General features: G+C 51.0%; 1 pseudogene; it reads left to right on the plus strand.

The window, feature by feature from the left end:
* Window positions 1-2,322: 2,322 nt before the first annotated feature.
* On the plus strand, window positions 2,323-2,931 carry LOC147963100 (uncharacterized; annotated as a pseudogene).
* Window positions 2,932-8,468: the final 5,537 nt, after the last annotated feature.

Below are 8,468 nucleotides of genomic sequence, written 5' to 3' on the forward strand. Positions count from 1 at the left end.
TTCCCTGGCAGCAACTCCGGCGACGGCAAGTCAAAATTAAGGAGGAAAATGTTAGTAGTAATATTGATTAGTTAGTTGCATGCATGTAGTTAGCTGATTAGTGGCCGGCCGTTGAGGAAAGCTAGCACGCACTCTGGTATGGATGCATGTAGGTCGTTGGTTAGCTAGCTAGATGAACGGTCGGGTTGTTTGGGCGTTGTGGTAAAGCTGGACGTGTGCATAAAAATAGGGGTAGTTAGTGGCGTGAGTAGTGCATAGTGGTTGTGGCCGCATGTATCATGGAGTGTCAAGACTATGTATAAATGGTTTCTTTTGAGTGAATGGAAAAATGGTTAAGAGGCCAAAAGCATAATGTAGCCACAGTGGTCATCAAGGGAGTGCTCTAGGCAAAGGCCCTATATTCTTCTTTCTTGATATATGGGTGTGTTGGTGTGTGTCCAAGTCTAATATGTTCTTGAAAGCAACCATAAGAGAAACAGGTAGAAGAGGAGCGGCGCCGTGGAGAGGTGGCGCCAACACATGCGTCATCCAGTGGCGCTTGGGCCAGGCTTTGCTAGATGGCGGCTTGGTCTCCCGTCCTCGGTGTACGGTACCTCGAGCCGTGAGAGTGATCTAGTTTTAGGTCGGCCTAGCGGGGGTGGCTGCAGACCATGATGGTGCAGCGACCTCCTGTGGCTCCACGGCGGTGGTCGACATCGAAAGATCTTCGAGAAGTTCATCTCTTCATATCCGATACTCTCTTTATTTTTGTATACAAGGCCATAAACTCATATTATAGGTATCAAGGTAGAAATTAATCCTACTTAAGCCAACGTTGTAAGATAGTTTTTTCTTCTCGCTTGACGTGTTAATTAATGCGTATTTTTCTCTTCAACGCACAACAAGACAACCCTCTCACTCCTCATTGATGGGTTAATGTGATACAAAAAAATCAACCTTCTCACTCCCACATGCATGCCAGGGGTACTAATATCCTCGGTTGCAAGTACGAGGCAAGCTCATCAATTTTATCTCGATTGATGTTTGTGGCCTTTTATAGGTGCAAATTGTAATTTTCATGGTGGCCTTGTATACAAAAATGAAGGGATTAGTTGACTTTGACAATGAGATGTAAATTATGAATGAGGGCTTGACGCAGAGGATTAGTTGTGCATCGGTGCATCACATGTAACTACTGGAACCATGAAAAGTGGTTACGTTGATGGTGGAGCTCCGGGGTGAAAGCCTTTTCCTGAAGTCTGTCAATGCCGATAATAATACGTCATTACCTTGTTAAAGGTATTGCTCATATATGCTCGGACTGTCAGGGTGAAAATCTAGATTCTGGCCATAACTAGCTGGATCTAGTGACGGCTGCGATTAAACGTCACTTCCTTCTTTAAGGTGTTGTTGTTGTAGAAAGTCATCGTTCATATGGTGTCTTGAAATGGTTGGTGAGCATATGGCCTTTCTTGTAGTTTGCTGATCACGGATCCGGTCATTTTGGTTTTTTTATCTCGCCCAATCATAGCTTTGGTCTTATATCACTTTGCTATTTGCAGGGATATTTTTGCGTGTGTTAGTATTGGTTGTGTGTATCATACGCGGAGGTCAGGTGTGTGTTCATCGTGGTTGTATTTTCTTGATGCTTCACATTGAGTTAATCAAATCCACCTTTTTTCCAAAGAAGTTCAGACATCTATCACATTGTTCGCTAATTTTTTCCACTGAAAAAGGAATCCATACCAAGTAATGTTACTTTCTTAATCTGTTTCTCCGCCTTTTCTATTTCCAAGTTCTACAAAAATGCAAAATTCGTCTGTTGATCCGGGAGTCGAGGCGCAAATCATAGTGGGTGGACTCGCCGAAATTGGTGCCGACAGACCCAAACAGAACCCGGCGCCCTAGTGGCGCCTGGGGCGCCGGCACAAGCGAAAAAGGGCGCGCGGGTCCGCCCCGTCGGCGAGTCCAGCGCCTATTCCCGCCGTTTCTTCCCGCTTTTCCCCCACTTCCCTCCCATTTTCCCCTTTTCTCCTGCCAATCTGCCTCCCGCTCGCCTCCCAGCCGGCCGCCATGCCACCGAAGAAGTACGTCGCCCCCCGCGCGGCGGCAACCGCGACCGCCTCCGTCGCCCAGCCGAAGCAGAGGAAGCCAAGGGCGCCGCCATCCAATCCACCGGGCATGACAAACGCCGAGTGGAGGGCGGAAGTTCACCGACGGGAGGTTGTCACCGCCGACCGGCGCAACAGGGCCATCGCCAAGAAGGCCCGTGACAACGCGGCGCGCGCGGCTGCGGCTGCCGCTTCGGCGGACCAAGCCGAGGCCGAGGCGACTCGCGCGGGGATGATGAATCCACCCGGCAGCCACGCCCAGTACGCTCCCTGGGGCTAGCAAAGCGTCGGCTCTCCGTCACCGCAGCCGTGGGGATCGCCCTCGCCGAGCTACGCCGACGGGGACGCACACGGTGGGTTCATCCCAAACATCACCTTTCCCCATGGACACCCGGCCCAGCGCACACCCTCGCCCGCCTTCACCGGCGTGCAGTACCCTCCATACAATTACTCGCCGCCCGCCTATGCGTCCTCCCTGACCCCCCATCTACGCCGTTGCGCGCTATCCTTCTCGCACCTCAGCGACACCGACGAGACCGAGGGCGACATGGACGACATCATCGCCGCAGGTTCGGCCGCGGCCGCCGTGTCTCACGGGTTTGTCACCCAGGATGAGACGGTGGATCTCAGCGGCGGCATGGACGGCGAGCTCGGCTACGTTTACGGGAGGACGAGTAGGAGGAGCAGGAGCAGGAGGAGGACGGGGAGGAGGAGGAAGAGGAGGAGGAGCCGGCGCCTGTTCCGGCGAAGGGGCGCAAGAAGAAGAAGCGGGCGGTCAGGTCAGGCGAGCCGCGCATCAACTGGGCGTCCAAGGAGGAGGAATGCCTCGTCGAAGCATTGAAAGTCGTCTGCCTCGACCCGACCACCGGCACGAACCAGAGCATCGACACGTACTGGGACCGCATCAAGGCCGAGTTCGACGAGCGCAAGCTCGTCGACCCCTAGTTCAAGGGCGTCTACATGCAGCGCGGCACGAAGGCGATGGCGAACCATTGGGGCATATCCAGGGGGCGTGCAACAAGTGGCATGGGATCGTCGAGGAGGTCGCGGCTCGCCCAGAGAGCGGCGCCAGCGTTGAGGATCAGATATGCCATGCCGGTCTCTCCCGCCTCTCTTCGCCGTGTATGCCTGCCAACTGTTTGTTCCTCCGCGCAGTTGCTGCGCATGTTCGCCTTGTACCGGCAGAGCAACAGCGACGCCGAATTCAAGTACCTTCACGTTTAAAAGCGCATTGACAAGTGCGAGAAGTGGGCGGAAGTCCGGCGCACTCTCGACAAGGACAAGGAGACCTACAAGCCGGACGCGCCGACTCCTGGCGCATCGGAAGGGCGGCCGGACGGCAACAAAAGTGCCAAGAAGGGGAAACACGCCGACGCGGCTACCGCTCGAGTGCACGAGTCCATCGAGCACTGCCTCGCCGATGTGCAGGCCCGGGCCGTTCTTCGTGAAGAGAAGACCAACGTGCGGTGGTCGGCGTTGATGTCGAGCAGCGCCATCAAGCTCGACCTGTTCCGGATCAACGTCGCCGCGAAGAAGAGAAACACTGACCTGGCTTTCCTACTGGGCGGGGTGGACATGCTCCAGAGCACCGACGAGGCGGTCAAGGCGTGGTACTTGGCGGAGCGCGGCCTCATCCTGAACCAGCTTCCCTCGACACCGCTGCCGACGCCTACGCCCACGCCGCCGCCGCCGCCAAGCCCGCGTGATGACGCATCCACGACGCCCAGCAGCACCGATGCCGCGCCGACACCGCCCAGCGCAGAAGCAGCTCCGACACCGCCAAACCCGCGCACGCCAACTCCGCCGACGCCTGGGGCAGAGCCCGCCGAGTGATGCGAACGCGAACTTCTGTCGCTCTATTTTTTGTATGCCTCTCCGATCGCTGAACTGTGACTTGCAATCGCTGGACATGTGTGACGTCTTTTGTGAGCGGGAACGACCAAGTTCGAATTTTTCGCGTCCTGGGACGGCGCATGGGGGCGTGACTGGAAGCTAGATCGCCCCTAGGGGCCGAACTAGCGTCGGTTCGCCCCTAGACCGCTATTTTTTAGCGTCCTGGGGGGCGAACGGCTGGAGATGCTCTTAGTGTGCATGCTGAGTCTGGCTAGGAGTAGCACTTGCCGGCAACTTTGCTAGTTCCCTACGTCACTAGAAGTTAGCTAGAAGTCATGCTGAGTCCGATTACGATTTTATATGCTGCGTGAGTCATCGTATACGAGTAGGTTTAGTTGATATTTTGGGTCGGTTGTGTCGACTGTGTATCCCTATATACAAAGCCAACGCAAAAATATTGTTCCCGGAGAAAAGGAAATAAAAAGGAAAACTAATAGTAGGAGACGTAGCCTCGGCTATCCCTTTTTTCCGCGCGTGTTCATTGTTTTCATCTACCTCAACGTCGGCAGCTTGCCCAGTACCTGCCCTGCCATAACACATAGGAGGCCATCGATGGCGACATCGGTACAGTGGACCGATCTCCCAAACGATCTCCTTCAGTTGGTCTACCTCAACGTCGGCAGCTTCATCCACGGCGTATGCTTCGCCGCCGTATGTAGGTCGTGGCGAGCGGTCGCCATCGCGGCTAGGCACGCAGCACCGCCCACCCTGCCCTGGCTCATCTTCCCCTCCTTACACGGCGATGATTGCAAAACAATGCGTGCATACTGCCCAGAGGACGGCAGGGTCCTGCGCATTCCGCTCAAAAGCGAGGCGCTCGTCGGCAAGCGGCTAGTGGGAGCATAAGACGGCGGCTGGGTCGCCGCTCTCGGGAAGGACAAGCGGCTTGACGTTGTGAACGTGTTCTCCGGTGTTGAGTTGCTCGTCCACGCAAATAACATGAGGAATGTCTACTCGGGCTCCAAGGTTGTCTTCTCGAAATCCCCCTTTCAAGTGACTGCATCCTCGCCACCATCCCCCTGCGAAGCAACATCGCCGTCTGCAAGATTGGTTGTCTGGCCGACAGATGGACAACAAACATGTGTAATGGCCAGATCCTCAAGGACATCGTATTCTACAATGGAAAATTGTATGGCCTCACGGCCTCAATGGGCCTGATCAAATTCAATATAGGCGTGAATAAATACGGCCGGCCTCTGGTCGCTGTTGACGTCGAGTTGCGTATCCAGATTGATAACGAACCTTACATATGGTCAGCTAACATTGTTGAGCTGCGAGGCAAGCTAGCGATGGTGCTAGGGAAATTGCCATGGTTCGACAACAGCCACGAGCCTTTCTTCCAGGTTTTTGTGCTGGCTGATTATTCGACGACAAAGTATGCTTGTAAGTGGGAGGAAGCAACAAGCTTGGGTGACTGTGCCTTATTTTTGGGGAAAATGTCCAGGGCAATTGACGTGCCGACGGTTGGGCTTGGCGTGTTGCAGAGAGACCACATCTACGCTGATGATATGACATACTTGACAAGTTTGGATGGCAATGGTAATCGTGTATATCCTATGCAAGATGAAAGTAGTGACGATGTCACTCAGAGGATCAAATTAGCAGGATCTTATGTAGCAGCTCGCGATCAAACTGGCATGTGGGTACTCCACTACTCCCTCTTGGCATATGGGTACTCCCTCCTTATTTCTAGCCAGCAAAGTTTTAACTTTATTTCTAGTGTACCTGGTGTTTTGGTCACACTTACAATAAATTTGACCTTTGACCTTCTAGATTACAAAAGCGTCACATTTTACTATGAGATGTACGTGCATTGTTAAAATAGTCGCTGGAAAAAACTATAGTGGTTAGGATATGTGTGGTAAAATACTAGAATTAATAGTTATTCTCCTGACAAGTTTCACGGGAATCGTTTCTATTTTCTCATATATAAGAAAGTGGTAGAAACCCGATCGAGTTTCTACAAGGAGAGAGAGAGAGAGAGAGAGAGAGAGAGAGGCAAGCCAGGAGTCCACATCGTCCCTATACGACTAGGGCTGGCGACGTCGTCATGGCATAAGCTCCAAAGGCGTGCGAGAGAGGGGGTGTCACCATTGAATACAGCCTCATTGTGGTGCTTCTGTAGCCACCAGCAACAAAAGGAGAACGAGCTTGACACCGACCGCCAAGGGACAGCGGGCGGAAGATAGACGTCCTGCATTCATCAAAAGATAGACGTCCTGCATTCATCAAAAGATAGAAGATCCTGATTAAATCTGGTGTGAGTTAACATCTGGCTCTAAACCAACTTTGTTGGTCTTATTCCATTCATCAAGTATGGACATTCTAAAACCGGCGTGATTCTCATATGAAATTGTCCTATATCGTACATTATTGTTGCCCATACCGCTATTAATTGTAGATGAGTTTTGCCCATATAAAAACCCGAAGATAAATGGTTGCTGCGCAGATGCAAGTAAGTACAAAATGATGATGCACGTCTTCAGTGTTCTCGCTACCAGCTTCCCGTGTGCCCTGGTGCATTTTCCTACCAATATCCTTGCGTGACTCACGTATGACCTTTGTCCCCTCTTGTATATTATTGCTGCCCATATGGATACTATACATATGACTGCCACTTCAATCAGAGCGATGATGGCACGAGTATGAGGATAAGGGCTTGCACTCTATAATATGGGCTTTTAATACAGTATTACAGTATGGCATGCAATATGTGTCTATGATCTGCAATAAATGTTGAGGCCAGGTGGTGGCGGTCGTGGGCCTCTTCAACGACGAGCGGACGCAAGATCATGGTGGCATTACTGGGATTGCAGGTTCAGTGGTTGCGTGGGGCATGAAGGACACCTTGCCGCGGCGCAAAGGGGCCCTTGCTAGAGGTCTTCGCCCTAGATCTGCGCCCGAATGGGCTTATCCCTTGCCGGTCGACATCTACATGCACGATGGCAGCATCTGACGGCACGGCAAGGCAAATATGTGCACGATTGGCAAACTGAGGGACTCTTTGATTCGTAGGATTTCCCAAATGCAGGAATAGGAAAAACGTGGGATTGGAATGGCATGTCATCTTGAATCCTACATGATTGTATGAGTGTTTGATTGTGCATAAGAAAAACGTAGGATTCTTTCAAAGAGGTTTGAGTGGATGGAAAATTTTCTATGAAATCTAGTGCAAATGAATCCTATGGAAAAATTCCTACGGTTTACAATCCTACGAATCAAACAACCCACATAGGAAAAAATCCTAAGGATTAGAATCCTTCAAAATTCCTTTGAGAATCCTTTGAATCAAAGAAGCCCTGAACCTAGCAGGCCGGCTACAGTGCCGGCATGGAACGGGCGGTTGGCCGGGGTGTGGTCCTTTACCTCCGTCTACCGGGCTGGGGGCCTCGGTCGGCAATCTTCTTGGTTCAGCGGGCTTTGACGTGGTCCGGCGTGTGGCAACATAATCTCACGTGACAAAGTTTGGGGTGGCGGCGAGCGCCCCCTTGCAGCTGGACCGATCTGCCTCGGCGAGAGTGTCCCTTCTAGATCAGGAGCTTGGATACTAAGTTTCGTGGCAACGACTGTATCCTAGACCCGATTATTGCATGCTCCTCTATGTATATGGCAGTGATAATAGGCGGAACGACGTTCCACTTATCTGTTTGCATCACTCCCTGCTCGGCAAAGCTTGATAAGGTGGTTAGTAATGTTAGTTGTGTCGAAGGTACATTCCTGTTTTTTTATCTATTAGATACAGAAAATTTTGGAATCCATTAAAATTAGCATGATTGTGGAAACCCATATTATTCGGTGAAGGATAAATATATATTTCTGACCTTTTGTTTTATAATGCCCATTTTTTTGAAAATCTGGATATTCAAACACAGTTATTAAAGGACCCGGTGTAAACTGAATGAGAAATAAGGTGTAAATTAACATCTACTAGTTTTAAACCATCTTTGTAGGTCTTATTCCATTCATCAAGTATCGACATTGTAACCGGCCAGAGATTGATGCCAACAGGCAAAACCAATAGCCTTGCGTGATTCACGTATGAAATTGTCCTATATCATACATTAATGCTGCCCATACTGCTATTAGAGATGAGTGATTTGCCCATAAGATACATGGTTGCTGCCCAGATGCAAGTACAAAGTGATGGTGCACGTGTTCAGTTTTCTAGCAGCTTACCGTGTGACGTGGCGCGTTTTCCTTTTCTTTAAATGAAAATTTGACGCCAACGTGTAATACATACCAATAGCCTTGCGTGATTCACGTATGACCATGTCCCCTATTGTACATTATTGCTGCCCATACTGATACTGTGAATGATTGTTGCCCATAATATACATGCAAGTACGTACAAAATGATGGTGCACACGTCCTCAGTGTTCCAGCAGCTTCACCCGTGACTGCCACCTCAAGCAGAGCCATGATGGCACGATTGCGAGGATAAGGGCCTTCACTCTATAAATAGGACATCAAGTTGATCTATCCAAG

Source organism: Triticum urartu, chromosome 6A (genome assembly GCF_056163025.1).
Source record: "Triticum urartu cultivar PI428250 chromosome 6A, HENAU_Tu73, whole genome shotgun sequence".
In the NCBI taxonomy this organism is placed as follows: domain Eukaryota; kingdom Viridiplantae; phylum Streptophyta; class Magnoliopsida; order Poales; family Poaceae; genus Triticum; species Triticum urartu.